Source organism: Ochotona curzoniae, unplaced genomic scaffold (assembly GCF_017591425.1).
Source record: "Ochotona curzoniae isolate NIBS_2020 unplaced genomic scaffold, NIBS_Ocur_1.0 scaffold_3208, whole genome shotgun sequence".
NCBI lineage: Eukaryota > Metazoa > Chordata > Mammalia > Lagomorpha > Ochotonidae > Ochotona > Ochotona curzoniae.
Window position 1 is genome coordinate 36,447,484 of NW_024467106.1, and position 21,258 is coordinate 36,468,741.

Consider the following 21,258-nt stretch of genomic DNA (forward strand, 5'->3'; position numbering starts at 1 on the left):
TCTCTGAGTCTTATATTTTACATTTCTAAATTGGAGGTAATAAAATGTACCTCACTAATTTCTAATGAAAATTAAAATACTGAGCAACAAATGTAACATCTCTTGCTTTTATCTTGCCTTCCTTCACTAATCTCTAATTTGTTATCATTTCTAGTCAAAATGCACTATTCTTTATCTTCTCATAAATTGCAAATATATACTATTGAGTATATATCTTTGCTTATTACCAACCTTCAAAATTTGAGCCATGCAAGAGGCATTTTAACCAAGAGGGTTAAAATCCTCAGTGGTATGTAAGTGCCTAATCAAATGTCTAAAAAAAATTAATAAGTGTTTTTTGAATTTAGGATAAATATTAATAAAACAACTTTTATCATTTTAGTATTACAAAATTATGGTGACTTGGCATAGCCTCTTTGAGGATAGGATTGGCTTGTTTACCTATTAAACTATTAGACATATCATTTGGAACATGATCAGCAAATGTGCCTGTGTAATAGGGATACAGCTCAGAGTTCTTCAGGCTGTGCTACTTTATTATATTTTTTTTTCTTTTTCTTTTTTTTTTTTATTGTTGCTTACATTGTATTATGTAGTACAGTTTTATAGGTGCTGGGGATTCCCCCCACCCCTCCCATACCCCTCCCCCCATGGTGGATTCCTCCACCTTGTTGCATAACCATAGTTCAAGTTCAGTTGAGATTCATTGCTTGCAAACACATGCCTAGCATGAAGTTCAGCGTCTTATTGTCCAGATAAGTTCAGTGGCCTCTTGGGGAGACCTTCTATGGTCTGAAGATAGGTCTAACAGAGTAAAGATCCGGTCAGTTAAAAGCCCCAACAAGGCCTCAATATCAATATACAACATTATGGAATTAATTGACATAGTATTGGGTAAACAATATGTTAAAAATAATGCAAGTTCCATTCTTCGAAACCTCTGGGTTGAGACAGTATCAATGACAGGTTCAAAAAATAACAAACAACCATACAAAAATTACAGGTTAAATCAAGGCAAACATGTGGTATCTAATCTTTTGGGATTCACTCATTTCCCTTAGCATTATAGTTTCCAGTTGTGCCCATTTAGCCACAAAGAACTGCATTCCAATCAAATTGCCCAAAACATTCTTCACGGAACTGGATACAATGATTCAAGAGTTCATCTGGAAATACTTTATTATATTATTCCCCATGGATGTCATTTGTTTATTTTAGAAACTTATGCTCACACTAAATGATAGAATCAGCTTAAGATTTATATAAAATGGCTCACTGGTTTTAGATCAATTGCCTAGTTGATAGACAGATGTACATGTTAGTCATTAACACATCAGAGGCTCACATCACAATATTTACAGTGTCTATCTCCATATATAGCACTTACAATAATCTTTGGATTTTTTTGTGCTTATCTTCCCTGCCTCTTTTTCTATGACAAACAAGGATGATTTATATATTTTTAAAATCCTAACTGAAAGTACCTTTATTAGTTCAATTTTAAAATTGTTCAAATGAATCAATTACATGGATCTTAGCATGCATTTTAAATTCACAAAACATTCATTTGTCAAAGCGTATGTCATTCTGTTCATTTACTTTAACATAGCTGTATGGCCTTGGGGTCATCCCTAATCATTTCTTCTGCTCTATTCTTATATACTTTTTAAGAATTAAAAGCATTTTTACTTGTAGGTTTCATTTTGATGAAGAGCCTGTATATATGTGAGAGATTCTTTGTTCACTTGTATCTAGGATTATCGAACTCATCTGTGTGACTTTACATAATACTTTAAATCAGTGGGATTAGATGAGCAGAAAGCTGGTGAACTTTTATCCAAATCACTTCAGGTAAAGTTCCTATGACAAATGTGTCCAAGATCCCTCCCCAGCTATATCATGCCTCTCAAGTGTAGCCTAATGTAGAAGTAAGAACCCAGGATTCCTGGAGTAATATTCAGCACACTAGCTAAAAACACCATTTAGTATCAGACGTAAGAGTCTACACAGCGCTAAGGATAACACACCTTGGCCTGGAAACACATGTTTCAAATAGAACCCTCAAAGTTATTTTGCCAAGAAAAGCCATGAAATACTTTGTTTTTCTAAATATGTGTTTATTGGAAAGCCAGAGTTACAGACAGAGACAGTCAGAGAGAGGTCTTCTATTCATTGTTTTACACCCCAAAAGGTTACAATGGTGAGCGCTCAATCAAGCTCCTGAGAGGGCCCAAGAGCTTCACCCACACCTCCTGTTAGGGTCTAAGGGTCCAAGTACTTTGACCATTGTCCGTTGCTTTTCCCAGGATGTTAGCATGGAGCTGGATCAGAAGTGGATCAGCCATGACACAGACCAGTGCACATGTGGAATGCCAGCTTTGCCCACTCTGCCACAATACCAGTCCCAATACCTTAAAACCTTAGTGTGTAACTATTTCTCCCTGGATTTTTCCCCCTCTTCTCTTAATAGCTTCAAAGATAATAAAGGGTATAAGACTTTCAGACTAAGCTCTTGGGGGAAATTGCCAGACAAAGTACCAAATGTCCTTTTAAATTTGAATTTCTGATGAAACATAATTTGTGGTTTGCCTAAATTTAAACTTAATTGAGCATACTATTTTTTATTTGCTAAGCCCTTGAATCTATCTTTGGAGAAATTTAGATGGTCTTTGAAGGGGTAAAAATAACAAAATTAGCATAGTAGCAGATAAGGTGCTGCCTGCAATGCTGGCATCCCATGTAGGTGCCAGTTGAGTCCCAGATGTTCCACTTCCCGTCTGGGTCCCTGTTTGTGGCCCTGAAAAAAAACAGCAGAAGATGGCCCAAGTGCTTGGGCCTCAACCCCCCATAGGAGACCCAGATGAAACTCTTGGCTACAGGTTTCATCCTGCCCAGTCCTGCCCATTGTGCCAGCTAAGGAGTGAACCAGGAGATGTAAGATGTTTCCCATGTACTTTCTCTCCTCTCTCTCTCACTCTCTCTAGATAGCTATAGATACACATACATGTATGTATATATTTCTATATACATTTCTATATTTCCTATATATATTCCTATATAATATATATTTTTTTAAAAAATTTATCTAATACATCTGACTTCCAAATAATCAGATAAATATTTCTTTAAAAGAAAAGAAGAAAATCACCATCATAGACTATCTTAGACCAGCAGGAGGAAGAGTATCTGGCCTGATATTCCTATAAGCAGCCTGACAAGATTTTGTAGAGCCTACAGACAATAAGGAAGCCAAAACCTTGCACCCCTGATGGGCTGTGGGGACATTTGCCCCATGACCAGTCATGTCCCGCTCTGCTTTTGATGAAAGTGCCATGCTGCAGGTTGTACAACTGAGTTATCAATGAGAAGCCCAAATCAGAGAGCTGGACCAACATGAAAGTATTGTGCATAAAGATGAACCTAATATATAGGGAAAATATGGATACCCACTACTTTTTCATGAGAGAAAATCATACCGAACTGTAACTTATAACAGCTGTGCTGTTTTCAGCATCTGCTTTTGCAGGTGCGATCCTCCAGAGGCCAAAGCACAGCCTTGTGCAGGCAACAGGCTGAGCCCAAGGGCAAGGCATGAGTTTAAAGGACTCATTCTATGTTCTGGTCAGTGCTCTTCAACCAGCCAGGGGTGCTGAGATGAGAAACACACAACCCTTGCCTCCCAGGCATTCAGACTGGTTGGGCAGAGCAACCCTGAAACAAGTGAGTTTAACTCTGGGGATTTCCACACATGATGCATGCCATCCTAGGGCAGCACGACCTGCCTAGGAAGTGACAGGAAAAACTGCACGAAGGACATTGCTGGAGAGAGGGGCTTTTCAACAAGAAGAAGGCGGCACTTGCTGAGAGAATAGTAAGGAGGAGAGTGCATTTTTGAGATGTGTTATATTTCTGGGCCACATTGTAGCCAGAAGAAGTGAAAATGAGAAATAAGATGAGACCTGTGACACACAAGGGCTTCTTAAACTTTATGAACACACAAATGACCCGGAGAGCTTCCTACTGCATGTTCATAGATTTGAGCTAGATCCTAGGAGTGCCTGTGTTTCTAACAAGTTGCCATGTGATGCAAATGCTGCTGATGCAAGAATTATCTTGGCACAGGAAGACTGCATTGCCACTTTGGATTAGAATCTTTTTACTGCAGGTGAAAGGGAGCCATCTTGTGGCTTCTTTAGCCTGCGACTGACTGACTAGAAACACTAGCAGTAGCCACAAGACTGCTTCCACAGTCAAGGAGACAAATAGCTGATGCTTAAACTGAATAAAAGGCTGATGATAAATGGAGCAACACTGAAAGAGTTAAATCAATCTTTTTGGTATTTAGTGCTGAAACACTTTAAGGAAACTCACAGTAGGAGATTATGGTCTATTATAGGGCTATACTAGGTTTTTCACAACATGACATGATGTGAGATGCATTGCAATTATTTAACACTTAGAATGTCCTATCGTGATGAATTATGACACCCTTTTTACCACAAGGCATGACTTTTCAAATAACAAGTTGAGGGCTTTGTGTTTATTTAATTTTTAAGGTTTTCATTTATTTTTCTTGGAAAGGCAGATTTGCAGAAAGAGAGACAAAGCTCTTCCATCTGCTGGTTCACTCCCAAGTGGTCGCAGTGGCCAGAGCTGAGCTGATCCAAAGCCAAGAGTCAGGACCTTCCCCCGGTTTCCCACATAGGTGCAGGATCCCAAGGCTTTGAGCCATCCTCCACTGCTGATTCCCCAGGCTATAAGCATTATCTGGAAGGAAAATAGAGCAACCATAAAACAAACCAACACCCATAAGGGGTCCTGGTGCTTGCAAGGGTAAGATTAGCCAATTGAGCCATCATGCTGGGCCTGACAAGTTGAGTTTTTAATGTGTTTAAATGTATTGTGGATTCTGTCTCTTTACTTTAAGGCCACTCCTGCCTATGAGCTGTCTTTCCAACTATAACATGTAAATCCCTCTCATGCAGAAACTGGCTTTTGTATCTCCCCCACCAGTGCACATGTACCTGCTACTTGAGATTTCTCTGATTGCAGGGCTGATAATTTGCAGACATCCCAATCCTCATCAAACATTTGGCTGCACATATCTGAAAGCACAAAAAATGCCAAAGTATGAGCCCCAACATTTCCACCATTTATTTGCATTTTTCTTATTTTAACAGCCTGAAGTTTTACGAGGTTTTAATATCAATGCTACAATTGAGAGCTCATTTATTTCACTAGTCCCAGAATAACTTCCTGATTTATGGATCCCTGCGATCTTTCTTAATGACTGATTAGACTTCTTCTCTTTACCTTCTCCTGATGATTACTTGTTTTGATAAGGTGTTTAGTACGTTGACTTAGCACCTGGGCTAATTGCTTTATCCTGATAGAATACAATTTGCAGTGTGTCGACGTGTTAAGCCAGGGATTCTCAGCCCTGGCTGCACATTAGAATCTACTTTCCTTTTTAAGAACACAATATTCAGGCTCCACCTAGGGATTCCAAATTTAATTGGATGGTTGGTCCCATGCGTGGGTATGGTTTAAAAATACCCCCAGTGATTGCGATTTAGAATCCACACTGGGAAACCCTCACTAAAACAATCCTAATATCAGCACCCAAAGCTGCCCCATCACACCACAGTCCACCCAAGAAAAAGTAAGTGAGAAATCTTATTTCACCTAAATCTAAAGAAAATGTGTTGAAGTAGAAAGAACCTGGATTGGACTTTTTTTTTACAAAGCCTGTATTTGATATTTGTTTTTAAAGCAATGTCAGGATACTCTTAAATAGCATAATGATGGACTTATCACTGCTTATGACCAGCTACACTATTGTAATAATACTAGAAAAATCAGTTGGTGGAAGGGAATTTGAGGAGGGGCCTAAGGAAACCCCAGAGTCTATGGAATTGTACAATAAAATTAAAAATAAAATAAAGAAAAATGAAAAAGAATCTATTCATTGCAAGTTATCTGATTTGGAAAAAGCATCTGCACGTCCATTTTTGCACCTGTAAAGTGTGCCTCAATATTTCCTATAATATTGTTTAATCTAATGAAGGCCTAAGAAAAATATTTAAGGAAACAATCAGCTCACATGTCAATGACTTTTCAGATTCTTTTCATCATTCCAATCTACTATTGGAAGATTACTTTAACAAGTTAATTTTCAACTTTTTATAATGAGTACCTAACAGATACATATCATCATGATATGTGCATTGTTCTTTGCTTTTGTTGGCAATTTAATCTTGTGTGTGCTTTATTATTTTATTTATATAAAGCGAGCAAACTTTCTGTATTTTGCAATATAGACTTAGGAACTTAGTGACACCCTCCAGCCTCCTGTCTGTGCTCCTACCCTCATTCCCCTTCCTTGTCATCATTTAAAAATTTTTTACAGTGGCATATCTTTAGTTCACCATCACAGGCTTAACTCCATTAGGGAAGGAATTTAACAACAACAACAAAAACCCTATGTTTCTCAAAAGTATGTATAAAAGCTGTAAGCGATCATCAAATTTTAAAATGTCAATTTTGCTCATATAGATTGCATCGTTTTGGTACTGTGTATATAAGTTACCACAGATGGGAGAAAATATATATATTTGTCTTTGGGCATCAGCTTATTTAGTAAGCATAGTAGTTTCCAATTGCATGCATTTTGTTGCCAAATCCAGGATCTTATTCTTTTGTATGGTTGAGTAGTCACCCACAGGATAAATATGCTACATTTTCTTTATTCAGTCATCCATTGTTGTACATCTGAGTTGATTCCATACCTTAGCTGTTGTTAATTGAGCTGCTATAAACCTAGGAGCACATATAACTTTCATATGCTGAGTTCATCTCATTTGGGTGATTTTTGAGATACCTCATCTGATCTCAGCTCAAATGGCCCGTGCTACCTCCCTGTGTCATAACCATGAGACTCCTTTGACTACTCATGTCTCCTTACCCACTGAGGTGTGCATCCTCACTTAGAAGGTGAGGAGAGTTCAGTTGCTGCCTCGTGTTTCCCTAGAGCAACTATGGGACAGCCAAGATCTGTCAGTCAGCTCTCCACTTTTCACACCCAGTGTCCTCTGCCCAGTTCTTCGGCTTTATTCTCACAGACCTGACAGCTTTTGTGAGGAAGTGTTCTTTCTGGCAGTGTAGACAGGAAACAGAATCTAGACAGAATGGGTAGGCTATGCTGAACCCATAAGCAATACCTTACAAAAAATAAGCAATATCTTACAGAAAAAGTTCATTTCTTACACATTTTAAAATCCATCACAATGCCATTAAACTGCCTAGTGACATTAATATGACAGTCCAACCTTCCACAGAGTAAAAGAAAAGATAGACAGGCATGTCCAGCACCAATGAGTCCATTGACCCAAAAATGATCTCTGCCTCTTCTATTTAGAATATGTTGGTCAAAACTAGTCACAAGGTCTTACCTATCTTCTAGAAGGAAGTCGAGTGTCTGGGGAGTACAGGGCCCCTGATGCCCAGAAGAGCAAGGTCTTAATATTGCTGCCCTGTTAGCCTTGCCTCCTGCCACTCTCACTGCCTCTATTCTGTCACTTAGATGAGGGTTTTATATTTTCTTTGACCAGTGCCTGGCATGACACTTTGGACTTGGCACAAAATAGAGTCTCAACCCTAAAAACCAGGGACCATTTCTTTTCAATTGAAAGAATCTTTAATGAAAGATATGGGACAAAGAGGAAAGAGCCATGAGAAATAAGGAAAGATGAAACCTACATGTTTAAAGCTCAGGAATTTGACGTCTGTTTCTCCAGTCATTTGACAATTGCTCTGTCTGTCTCCACGCCCAAGCCCAGTGTGAGATGTTAACCTCACATGTCTGCTGTCCCCAGGACAGGGCCATGGCATGAAGACTGCACAAAGAGATCACTTCTGTGTGACCTACCAGTATAAATGTCAAAGAACAGATCAGGGGAAAGGTGAAATTAAATGCCATTGTAGTTTGTGGAGAGGCTGGTGGTTACATGAGCGTCTTACTAACACTTTCTGAAAACAAAAGAAAACTGTAGCAAGAAGACATTCCATTTCAGCTGAAGAAACTCACTAAAACATTTCAAAGCACTGCCTTCTAACTAGCATGTCTCTTGTATAAGGACTTTGTTGACCAAACTGCAGTGCTATGGCAGTTCCTGCTTGAGCAACAAAGGTGATTCAAAAAGACGTTACACAGAAGATATTTTTATGCTGAAAAAAAATCTGCATTTTAAACTAAAATGTTTACTTCCTTAGACTTCTGTCAATTATGAACCTTTAGTTTTCCTGTTGTGCTTTCCAGGATCTTAACTTCTGGGATGACTTAAGGCCTGGGACTCAATTATGACGTCTAGTGTATCTGTTTCTGTTGCTACAATTAGGTTGTGTAATAGCAATCACAAAATTTCAGAGTCACACAATCACAAAAGCATGTGCTCATTTTCTGAGGACCAGCTGGGCACCAGCTGGTGACTCTGCTGATCTGTTGATCTTGGCAACAGTTGCTTACATATCTGGGGTCAGCTCCTTGTTGGCTAATCTAAAATAACCTCAACCAGGATGACAGAAACATTCTGTTCTAGTCCACGTAGCCCTCTTCCTCCTGGGACCAGCTGTCTTGCCTGGAATTTACACGTGGCAGCATTAACAAATGCACGAGAATGGGAAAGCAAGTCCAGTCACAAGCATAGCTTTCAAGGTACAGCTTCTGTCACATCCAATATCACATGGGCCAAAGCAAGTCATACAGCTAATCCCACAGTTAAACTAAAGAGTGCATGTAGGAAGAAGTGAAAATTGAGGTCAAGCTATTCATTTGTCCCATCCAGGATTCTACCACCAAGAAGGCCTTGGCAAGGCAAGAGCACTGGCAAAATGCTGAGCAAAGCAGGGAGTCAAAAACCTTTTAATTACAGAAATTAAGGGAAAAGATAAGAAGGATTGCAAATGACCAGAGAATATAATCCCTATTTCGATTCCTCCCTGAAATATAGTACTTTCTGTTTTAGAGAGTGCTATATGCCAAATTATATGATTCATATAATTTATCTCCATTTTTCCAGACAAAGTCCCTGTAGCATGGCAAGGTGGGCATACTGCCCCTATTTTAAATGTATGGATTCTAGAAGAACTACAAAAATAAACTGCAGTGTTCCCTGTAATAGAACCCACAGACCTCCTGAGACTCAAACCCAAGTCTAGTTAGTTTTCTTACATTACATAATAAAAACTTCTGAAAACTGACTTGGAAACAGCAATAGTTAAAGTATCCTTCCAATAATTTTTCAGCATAAATGCCAAAGTGCCAAGTGTTATCCAACTTAGCAAGGGATAAGCAAATTGGTGGTTGCTATGGAGTTACTTCGGCACTTCCTTGCTGGCAAGCTTAGGGTTGACGCTGAAGGCAATTAAAAATTAGAGGGAAGTATGAGCCAGTGTTTGCATATTTTTCCAAGTATTGACAAAAACATGACTTGATTCACATGGACCGTGAAGAATGGGTTCAGATTGCCATCAGAGATGGTAAGAGTATAGACTCAACAGGGGAATGAGTCAGTTTCTGGAACCTTTGATATGACATGGTCATTTTGGAAAAGAAGATAAACTAAAAGCCATAATTTATAAATGTAGAATCAAATAGCACTTACTACCAACAAGGAAAATCAAAGATGACCAGATTTCGGCAGGAAACCTAAAAGATTAAAATAATGCAAAGAAGTAGATGTCTTGCTATCGCAGAGGAGGAGATCAGCCTCAATTTTCAGAAAACTCCAGGCTGAAGCCATGAGACAAGAGCTTCCACCAGGTATACCCTGTGTGAATGGCTGACCATACTCTGTTGCATTATCAGGGAGCCAGACTGGAAGTAGAGCCGCTGGGACTCAAATCATCTCCCACATGAGATGCTGGCTTTGCAGGTGACAGTTTAATTCACAGTACCCCCAACACGTGCAGTTCACATCGTGAATTTTGGGGAGAGGCGAGGGTAGAATAAGCAAGAAACTGGAAATTCTTCCATATCTAATACCAGAGTGAGATGTTTTTCTTTGAAATTATGCAAAGAGTAAGAACAAGAAAATTAAGGTAAATCTCATTTATGTGACACCAGACATGGACACAGGGAGGTAGCAGGGATATGGGACATGTTTTATTAAAGCGACAAAAACGTGTTCATTCTCGATTAACTGAAAGGCCTTTGAGGAAAGGAGCTGTGAACAGCTGGCATGTTAAAGAGCAGCACAGACAATGCCATCCTTTAAGACAGAGCCTCATGTCAAGAACAAACCCATAACATGGCTGCTGCTGGCTGGGAAAAGCAGAAAACTCAGTCATTCCAACACAGAGCAGAGCTACTGTCTATTCCCAAGAGGAATCATGGGGCACTTGAGGAGAGAAGCAAATGCAAAACACACACAGGCCTTGCAAACCTTGTCCACAGCCATTACCCTCCCCCAGGCCAGGCCTCTCCAGCAGCAGTGAGTTACATGCAGATCGAGAGAGAGTGCCGATCAAGTTATTTGAGGAAAATAGCAAATACATCAGATAACAGAATTGTGATAAAAAGAAACCGCCTTGAAAGACATGAAGCTGCTAAGAGGAAATTCAGTGGGGGATAAGTGTACTGTGCTAAAGGTAGTTTCAGAAAACCAGTTATGCAACTTGACTGAAGAAATCCAGGAGCAAGACACAGGCAAATGAATTCCATGCTTGATTGCTTATGAACACAATGTCAGTCTCCCTTTCCTACAGTGAATCTTAGCCTCCTTCGGACCAAACACAGCTTAGAGAGCAGGATAGATATGAGGTGCCTGCACCATAGAAACGTGTGCTTTTACACAATATTTTGCACTCAGTTGCAGGAAGCTCACATGGCCCCTTGGGGCATCTGTGTATGTTTGCTACTTTATACATGAAACTTGTAAACTGAAGTCAGTAAATGATCTCATTGTGTCTCTGCCACTCACCTCCTTATTTTGGCTTTGAAAACGTAACCGAATTCTCCTTAACCATAGAGGGGAGAAATCAATAGCAGTGACTACCCCGACCCCAGTGTAACTGGAAGACTTTTGGAAACAAAGGACCAAGACTTTTTTGTTTTATTGTATTTTATATATTAAATGTGTGTGCACTGTATGCATATTTTATTCTATATATTACATTCCCAAAGTCATATGCCACCTTATACATCTTTTAAATACTTTTCAGTTTAGAAAGCAGGTTAGATAGGAGGGCTGTTTGTTTTTGGAACAATTTCTGGAACTTTGAGATTTACTATGGGCATTTCATTTCAAAAAAGCCAAGTGTTGATTAGAATACAAGTCCGAGGGGCCAGAACTGTGATGTAATAGGCTGTTTCCATTTGCAATGCCAGCATCCCACATGGATCCTGGTTTGTATCTTGGTGACTCCACTTCTGACCCAGTTCTCAGCCTGTGGCCTGGGAAAGAGCAGAAGCTATCATGAAGTCCTTGGGCACCTGCACCCACATGGGAAACATGGAGGAAGCATCTGGTTCCTGGATTTGGATCAGCTTAAGTCCAACCAAAGCAGCTACTTGGGAAGTGAACCAGCAGATGAAATATCTCTCTGTCTCTCCTCTGTAACTCTGCCAGAATCTGGACCACAAAGAAAGGAAATTTTGACAAAAATATAAGGAACTGTGTCTTAGAAATTAGAAGCTAAGACCCTGGGCATTTGGCCTAGCAGTCAAAGCACTAGGATTTGCCTGGGTTCTATCCCCAGCTCCAACTCCATACTTAAGCATTCTGCTGCTGCAGGTCCTTGAAGAGAGCAGTGATGGCTCAGTTCGTTGAATTCTTTTTGTCCAAGGAGAATACTAGGGCATGTTCACAGCACCTGTTTTTGATCCTGCATCATACCATACTGTTGTGGGCATTTGGAAAGTGGGCTAACAGATGGGGTGCTCTCTCCCCTACTCTCCCTCTCTGTCTCTCTTGCCCTCCCCTGCTCTCCCTGTTTTACTGTTCTCTTTTTCTCTCCATCCTGCATCTTCTCAATTAATTAATTTAATTAAAGAAATTTGAGGGCCCGGCGCCGTGGTCTAGCAGCTAAAGTCCTCGCCTTGAAAGTGCCAGGATCCCTTATGGTGCTGGTTCTAGTCCTGGCAGCCCTGCTTCCCATCCAGCTTCCTGCTTGTGGCCTAGGAAAGCAGTCAAGGACGGCCCAAAGCTTTGGGACCCTGCACCCATGTGGGAGACCTGGAAGAGGATTATCTGGGCTCCTGGCTTTAGATCGGCACAGCACTGGCCATTGCAGTCACTTGGGGAGTGAATCATCGAACAGAAGATCTTCCTCTCTGTCTCTCCTCCTCTCTGTTTATCTGACTTTCCAATAAAAATGAATAAATCTTTAAAAAAAATTGAAGCTGACATTTCTGTATCACAGATCACTGAGTGGTCAACATATTCACTCAACAAATATGAATTGAGAATCACTGTGACAAAGCATGCAAGATACTGGGCACACAGAGATGAGTGAGATCAAGACCTTGCTCCTTTAAAAGGTTCCCAGTTTGGTGGGAAGCACAGATAACTAAATATTGATGGAGGCAACATCATAGCTGCAGAACAAACACTGTAGCTTGCAGGGTGCCACACACTGTGAGCACTGGTCTGAGAGTTGATACAAAAGGTTTACAGAGGAGCATGTCCCAGGCATGCTGGGCAGAGGGCAGAGGCATAGAATAGGAGGGTGCAGCCTCAACTTGGGCATAGAGGACAAGACCATAGGAGGAGAAGAAGGATATAGACATGCTCCCATTAACTCAAAGGAACCATTAAAGGATTTTAACTAAGGGAGTAATCTGATTTGAACTTTATTTGACATGGACACATCATTGCTGAAACATTGGCGGTGATAGCAAGTGGCATAGATCAGGGCCTGCAGTAGCTCTGCATCTTTGTATGAGAGGTCCTGAAGTAAGTTAAGAGTTTTGTGAAAGTTCAATATTCTTTCCATTGTGCTATTTAATTGTGTGTGATGTAAAAGTGTTTCAAAAAGACTTAGTCTTGTGCACTGTTGAGACAAGACTGGAAATTTGAAGACAAAACAAAAGACTGAGTCAAGAACACAGGCAGCAGGAGATGAGCACCTGGGTTAGGTCTGCAAAGCTGTGGAGAAAGTGGGAGGTGGAATTCACACTCCTGGTGCCCTTTCTGAGCTCCAACTCTACATAGTTTCGCCAAAAAAATCACAATTCTAGGCAGAATTCTAGATTACTAAAGGATATTGACACCATCTCATCCAAGTCTTCCAATGTATAAGTTACACGGCAGGGAGGGAAAGTCACTTTCTCACTTCCCAGAACCATGTGGTGAAGGAGGAGTTAAGAACAGGACACAAAACCCTGAAAAGTTCCACCTACCAGTCCCAATCCAATGAGTGACATTTTGTTCTGGCACATTCCTTGAATTTTCAGTATATCTTTTTGGGTAGGGGGCAAGTATTTGACACTGTGTTCAGATACTGTTTGGGACACCGATATGCCATATCATAGTCCCTGGGTTCAAGAGTCTTGGTTCTGCTTCTAATAACAGCTTCCTTGAAATATGTATCCGTGGAAGTAGGCAATGAAGGCTCAAGTATTCAGGGTCCTGTCATGCACATGGGCATCCCCCACTGAATCCCAGGCTCCTGGTGTCAACCTGGTCCAGCTCCAGCTATTTGGGCATCTGGGTAATGAGTCAGGGAAAGGAAGGATGCAAGACTGCTCTTTATCTCACTGCCTTTCAAATTAAACCAAAATTAAAAAGCTTTTTATAGCAAATAAAGTTTCTTAACTAAGGCTATAAAATAGACTGTCATGAATCAAGCTGCTTATTGAAAGGTAATCAGCACAGAATTTAAATGCTATCATTAAGCACAGGTACCTTATAGAGCAGGAAGGGTCTTCTGTTAAAACCTGCAGCCCGACAGGAAAAACACAGGCCAATTCAAGACTGAGTTCTGCCTTTGCAGATGAAATGGCATTGAAAAAGTTATTGAACCTCTGGATGTCACAGCCTACTCTCTGTCCGGGCTCTCAAGAATGCCAGCAAGGGCTGAGGCCTAGCCCAGCCCTGCTTGTCCCCAAACCCGCCCACACAAATGTTGACAAGTGCTACAGACTTGCCTGGACTGGTCTACCACCAGCCCCAGGTCTTGTGCTCCCCAGCTGAAGCTGCGGTTTAGCAAGGGAGTTTCCCAAGTTCCCCTACTAGGCCTGCTCTCAACCCTACATCTCACACATGCCAGTTGGGGGCAGCAACCCTGCTTGGCATGTTCTACCCTGAGTCCTGACCGTTGCATGTGTTGGCAGGTGCTACAGTCTAGCCCTGCCAAGCCTTTTCCCAGCCCCAGCTCCCACGAGTATCAGGTGAGTTTTGTGGTCTAGCCTGGTTCAGCCTGTCACCTCTCCTCACTTTCCACACAAATTGACTGACAGGTGCTACTGTCTCAAAGGGACAAGCCTGTAATTGTCCTACAGAATCTGCCCCCAGATCCAGCTCTCTCACATTCTGATGGGTGATGTGGCCCACCCCTGCTCTGACATGTGCGGTGGGCACTGCAACATAGTCTAGCCAGTCATGCCACCAGCCTCAGCTTTGGCATGTACTAGCAAGCAGTGAGTGATGCTATTTAGCCCAGCTCAGGTCTCTCACATGGGTAGGAGCCTTGGCCTGACCCAGCCATGCCCTCCAGTTTCGCCTCTGTAAACCACTCCATCTCAACTCCCTCGCCCACATGTGAGTGCTGTGAGTGGCCTGGTTGGTGGAAAACCTTGGAAATCATTCCTTCCCTAACATGCCCTCAGCTGTTCCCACTACAATACATCCCGAAACCCTTCTCTCCAGGCAATCTGCAGCTCCCATCCCCACCTCCGGGCCATAGTAACATGTCCCAGCCCAGAGTTACCCACCTTCCCTACTCACCTTTAAAAAAAAAAGCAGACTAAGCAATTATGCTAGCATTCTGGTATTGTCAGCACATAGTTGGCATTAACCAGGGCCAGAATGCCCACCAGCTACTAGCTGCTTTTCTCCCAGTAGTGGCACACTTGCCTAGGTACAAGGTAACCTAGGCAGTTGCCTACAGATGGGGAGAATTGTTTCCTCTTATTGGATACTTCACCTTCCACGGTCTTGGTTATCTACAGTCCATCTTGGTCTAAGAATATTAGATGGAAAATTCCAAAAATAACTCATGAGTTTTAAATTGCATGCCATTTTGACCAGGAGCAAAGATTCTGGGCCACGTCTAGGATTGTATCAGTTTCATGTACAGTGATTCCCATTACACTGCTTTTTGCCTAATCCCTTCATTCTCCAAACACAACTTTATCTTTTCCAGAGAACAGTAGCATGAATTTCTCTTCATGTGTGAAAGAAATTGAAAAGCTTCCTCTCAAAGGTAGTTAAGAAAAAAGGATCAATATATATGCCAGATTCCCAGAAATGGAGTAGTGGAGCCCTTAATTATGTCAATTCAAGATATAGGACATCCACCCATTGATTTGTTCTCTATCTTTGATTACAAGTCAATAGCTTCTCATCCCTCATTGAACAGGCCAAGCCAAGGGACTCCTGAAGTGCTTCCCATGGATTGAGCAATTGGTGTGCCTGTGTGAAGATAGATATGTGAGAATTAGTATTGGCCTTGTGTGCATAATGCATGTACTCAAACAAAAACCACCCACTGAATGAACCAATTTATGAAGCTGTTTACTGAGTACTTTGATAGTACATGATTAGCTCTAGGGCCACCTTAAATTGTCTTTTCAGAACACAAACTAACATGGATGGCGAAAGGTAATAAAGAAAGATGAGGCTTCAGGATGAGATCATTTCACCTTGACTCTGTCACATTTGTGGCTTTAGCATGTAAGATGACCTCTTAAATCTCAAGTTTTCTCATCTCAAAATAAGAAACAAGGTCAGGGAGTGGTGCGGTGGTTAGGACACAGCTTGAGGTGCCTGCATTCCATATCAGAACGCCTGGATTGGAGTCCTGGGTGTGTTTTCCAGTGCCAGCATCCTGCTAAGGCATACCTGAGATGGTGTCAGGTGATGGCTCAAATACTTGTGTTCCTACTACTTATCTGAAAGAATCCTGGTCCTGCTGCTGTGGGCATATCAGGCAGAAACCAGTAAGTGGTGGAAATTCTCCCCCTCTCTCTCTCTTTCCCCCTATCCCTTTTTTCTCCTTTCCTCTCTACTCCTTACCTCCCTTGAAGGCAATAAGAATAAAATTAATAAGAAAAACATATGCTTTAAAAAAATGAGAACATGTATCTACCTTTGAGAATTTTCATGCAGTTAAGTGAAATAATGTAAAATGTTAGCACTAAGTCAAAGTTTGATCAATTATTTCATATAATGATTATTGCAACTTCACTGAAAAAGTGGCTAAAGGCTATACCTAAAATGCATTCATAAAAATTGACAGAGAGGGAGGTCTTCAAGGTGCTAAGTATTGCATGTATCTAGTCAGGTAGCTATTCCTCAGACAAGATTGGCTCCAAGTTACACCTTGTGGAATAAACAGGTTTGGAGCTGGAAAGAAGTTTTCCAGTGGACAAATGAGCCAGAGAGGTATGTTCCTGAATATGCCAAACAGTAAATGAGCAGTCTGAATTCTGAAGTGCCTAACCAGATAGAAGAAAAAGCTCCCAATCCAGTTATGCTTGTGGCAGACAATTACAGCACAGGTGAGCTCAGTGGTGATAATAGCAGATGAAGTAAGTGAGCAAAGGTTTCAGTAGCAGACAGGCCTATGTATAAATCCTCAGTCAAATTATCTGATATTTCTAAGCCTCCCTAGACTCATCTTTGTTATGGGATTATTTCACCTGTCTGGAAAAATGTTGAGGAGGATCAGACAAGCTCTTGAAAATAAAATTCATCTCAAGGTCTGACTCAAGGTCAGTTATTATGGCTATCCAGCGGCATCCTAAGAAAAACAAACACTAAAAAAGAGAATTACATAAATTCCTCTGGGTAAACAGCAAGAAAGGCCCACATAACAATACCGGAATTCAGAAAAATTTGACTTGAATTCAGAATTCTAACTTCCCTTACCAGGTTTTATGGCATAGTAAAAATTAGTATTCAAGAAATGCAAGGCGTTGTCATTAGCATGCATAAGGTAAAGTTAATTATTATTCCATTAATCCTCACACAGCCCTGAGACAAGGATAGTTTTAGCTATCCCCTTTTGCAAATTAAAAAATAAAATTTTAAGAGTTTACTCATCTGTTCAAGCTGATGTTGAAAATCAGTGTGTAAAGCAGAATTTGAACTGCTGGAGTCTGGCTCCAGACGATGTGCTTGGTGTACCTCTGTAGGCTGTACAAGTAACTCGGAGACCTTTCAAGTTTCTCATGCTACTCTGAACCTGCTGTGACAGTGTGCATCCACTCTCTGGATAAAAGCAGGAAAACTAGACACGATTAGGGAGCTGCCTGGAAAGACAGAGCGTTCCCAGGACCATCTCCTGCAATTTTCACTTCCATCTTTCTCTGGAATTTAATTGCCATTTTAATTCATGGGGAAGGATAGGAACCAGGGAGACAGGCCTGCAGAGGCAAGCCTTTGTGATGTCAAAAAAAACAGGGTCCAAAAGAGCAAGAAATACAGAACGTTCTCAGAAAAATTCTTGAACTACTAAGAACCAGAAGCATGAGCAGGTTTCATGGGGCTTTGAAATGCAATGGATTAGAAATAACGTGCAGTGCAGGGATGAAATCACCCATGCTGTTCATAGCTAAATATTCACCATGACATCTTTTTATCTTCTCCAGACATGATTGGGCATTCTGTCCTCTAGGCTCCCATGGTGCTTGCAGTGGTGAAGTGCAGATAGAGTGAAGGCAGACTTCTGGCACAGTTCCTATCATAGTGAAGTATTATTGATGTAGATGCTGGACTGACAGCTTTTGATGCAAACACTGTATTTGTGCACATAATTGGTGTTTTATAAATGTTTGCTGAAAGGAAAAGAATAAGCAAGTGGGTACAGAGAGAACAGCAAAAACAGTAACAAGCAGACTGTCATTCAGGAAACAACTGCTTATCCCAATCAGAACGAGTCAGATACTAATTTGGTCTCATATCAGCCATTTCATCCTTTCTACTCAAACATATATTTTCCCTGACAATTAGAAGAGACAAAAATGTTTTCATTAGAAAATGTTTAAATGAACAGCAGCCATTATACATAACTGAAACTCAAGGGCAAATATTACTTACTTGATAAGCTATTATCTCTACAATGATTGTTTGGAATGAGTTCTTAAAGTGGTCTCATGGCTTTCACATCCCTGTCTGACCTGTGTTAAAATAGCATCAACTCTTAATATTTTGCCTTTGAAATGCTAGCTATAATGTTTAGATCAATTACTGGTGATTTTCCAACTGGCTAAAACAAAAAGAATGCGGTCCAGATAGTGGTCATTTCTTTTAGTTCATCGATGTTCTTTCTTTTACTAACTGGCTTTTGTTAGCTTTGGTCTCCTTTGATAACTTAAACAAGCACGTGAGCTTGGTAGAAATTCAGGGCGGGCAGGTTAACGTCTGAGAACAGAATGAAAATCTAACTGGGAGTCTGAGCTCCTCTCTCACCCTGTTACAATTCTTAGAGTATGGTCATTCTAGAATGCTCTTTGGAGGTATCAATTGGAGCAAAAAAAAAGAAAGAAAGTAGTTACCTTTGTTTGCAGATCAGTCGTGTCTCTGCATGTTCCGACAGCCTTCTAAGATGGGACTTTATATAAATTCTCAAACAATAGAGAATCTCTACCTTCTTTTAACCACAGAATCCTGTTAAAATTTCACGTCAAACCCTCTAAACAAAACAGATACAGATAGTGCTACAATAATTGGAACTGAGCTTTAAAAACTGGAAGAGGCTGGTGATAAGGGGCCCTTGGCTTCATCTCAACACCAGATCCCTTCGCGACACCTCCAAATACACAGCCGGTGTCACAAGGAACGCCTGAGTTTTGGTAGAGTGAGAAAACATGAATTTTACAAATGAACCCATTCCAATTTCTTTTTCTTTTTCTTTTTTCAAAGATGCATTTATTTATTTGAAAGGCTCTACCACTTGCTCACTCTGTGGACTGAGTAGGTTCCCAACCCTGTTGTTCTGTTTCTGTGTCCCTAGAAGAGATATAGCAACACCTGCTGGGGGATTCTGACCCTGGCACTGAACACACGGTAGGTAATTGGGCTGTTTCCTTTTAGAAGGCTGTTTCCAACCCCACAGACTCTTGTAAAAAAAAATCCCAGTTATGTTTTTGTTTCCTCAAGGAGTGTGAATTTTATTTGCTTTCTTTTTTAAAAAAGATTTATTTATTTATTGGAAAGTCAGATATACAGAGAGGAGGACAGAGAGGAAGATCTTCCGTCCGATGATTCACTCCCCAAGTGGGCACAACAGCCGATGCTATGCTGATCCGAAGCCAGGATCCAGGAACTTCTTCTGGGTATCCCACAAGGGCGCAGGGTCCCAAAGCTTTGGGCCGTCCATGACTGCTTTCCCAGGCCACAAGCAGGGAGCTGGATGGGAAGGGGAGCTGCTGGGATTAGAACAACGCCCATATGGGATCCCGGTGCATTCAAGGCTATGACTTCAGCTGCTAGGCCACCACGCCAGGCCCTATTTGTTTTCTTGAGTCACGCTCATGCCGTTTACACTTGGAGAACTTGCACCAGTCCTTCAAACATCTAGCGTTTTCTGTTCGGTTAGCACAGCATCAAGACTTTAAAAGCAGCTTGACGATACACTTGATTCCATGTATGATTTATTATGTCCCAAGAAACAGCTCATTTACCCAAGAAAGCTTCATCAATTATTGGCAGATATACCCTCTGAGGAGAAGCAGTATTAGGTCTAAGAGATGGAAAGAAAAGCAAAGCTCAACCCCTTAAGCCAATTACCCAAGGTGATTTTGAGTATTATATCTCTAGGTAGGTTTAATATACTGTCCTTGCCTGCAAGCACAGAACGTTGTGTGGAAAGGGGGGAAACGATGGTAATAAATTTAAACCTGTTTTTTTAAAAAATAAAGAGAAAGAATAACATAGGAGGAAACCATATAGAAGGTAACATGTGGGCGTGGGGCATGTGTGGGTTTATGGATTGAGCATCCCCAGAATACCGGCACCTTGCCCTTCATGCCAGAGGCAGCAACTCCCCAGCTGCCTTTGTTCAGTTCAAAAATCATTGCACTTACCTGCTTCTGACCCAATAATTACAGCAGTGCCTGATTTTATTCTCAGCATGTTTATTGTAGTTGGATTTCCTCCGTTTTCAGTACAAAAGGCCTTGCTAAGGATGCTAACATTATTTGCTTTAGCATCAAGCTTGTGACAAGGCTGTGTAAGGTTCTGTAAAAACCAACAGGCCAGTGTGAGTCCAGCCCAGGGGGCTTGTAATCTGCATTTGACATGCAGATATTAGAAAATGTTGGCAGGGCTACAAGGTTTACATATGAGAAAAGAAAAGGAATGTGTGAAGCCAAGCATTTGAGAATGCTAATATATTTCTCCAACATTTTCTCAAAAGGAAAAGAATAGAGGGCTCTATTCCAGTAAAAATCTAAATTGTAAGGCAAAATGGGAATAGGTGTGCATATTTGGCTTTGATTTGCATGTGCTGGGAGTAAAGGAGAGTGTGGTATGTGTGTGCGTTCACACGTATACACATGTGCACTACAGTATCAAGTGGTGGTAATAAAATGTGGGATGAGGAAGATGCCTCGTCTGTGCAGAAATTTTTGCCTGGTGACTTGGACACTTCCGTACCAGAAAAATAAGCCCTGCCATAGGAAACCTGAAAAATTACTACCCTGACTTAATGCAAACTATGGTTTAAAGTACAGTTATAGAACATTCTAAAATTACCTACTTATACCTCATGACCTGGCAGCATAATTATAGTCTATGTTCTTTCATTTTTTATACTTATTAAGAATTAGGAGGTTCACTGTATTGAGTTATTAAAAGTCTGACCTCTTCTAGCATGAATTTGTATCCCATTGTTAAACTCTATACTTAAAATTCACTAGGCTTTGACTTTCACAGCTCTAAATTCTTTTTCTTAAGATTTATTTATTTGAAATAAAGAGTTATAGAGACAGAGGTGGAGGAGAGAGAAAAAGAGACAGAGAGGGAGAAAGATCTTTCATCTACTGTTTATACCCTCAAATGACCCCATTGGCCAGGACGTGGTCAGACTGAAGCC